Source organism: Salvelinus alpinus, chromosome 2 (genome assembly GCF_045679555.1).
Source record: "Salvelinus alpinus chromosome 2, SLU_Salpinus.1, whole genome shotgun sequence".
Classification (NCBI taxonomy): Eukaryota; Metazoa; Chordata; class Actinopteri; order Salmoniformes; family Salmonidae; genus Salvelinus; species Salvelinus alpinus.
In genome coordinates, this window is record NC_092087.1 from 126,781,273 (window position 1) to 126,781,971 (window position 699).

Genomic DNA, 699 nt, shown 5'->3' on the forward strand with positions numbered 1-699 from the left:
CAACTATCTGTAGACAAGATCCCACAAACACAATGGGGAAAATGGCTACCTAAATATGATCCCCAATCAGAGACAACGATAAACAGCTGTCTCTGATTGGAAACCATACCAGGCCAACATAAACCATTAAACACCTAGATGACCCACCCTAGTCACTATCACGCCCCAACCAACAGAGAATAAACAGCTCTCTATGGTCAGGGCGTGACACTGGGAAACATGTTCAGTCTGTATAGATGGCAAGGCTGCCCAGTTTTACGCATGGGTTTAAAGTAGCCTAGGACCGTCTTCTAAAAATGGACACTTCAGACTAGTCTAGACAAATTTGGAATTTTTCCTGAGATTCTACTGATATGACAAGTATGTTTTGCCCTCCACTTTTCCGCTCCCCATTTCCTGTGCGCTTGATGCGTTGATTGGCGAAGAGAAGCCCATGTAGACTACATTCTTTCGAAATGACACAATGGTCATACACTTTGTAGACAGGGCCTGATGAAAAATTCTGAACATAATGTAATTCGTTGACAGGTTCAATGTGAAATATACTGTTACAAAATATATATGTACATCTTATTTCGGGGGCAAATCTAGACGATCACTTTTGGTACAGGCGCAGTGCACAACGCTTTAATTGTCGTTCCTCAATTCTATCACTAGAGAGCGACCTGACACATTTTTCAAAGGGCAAAAAATCTTAAT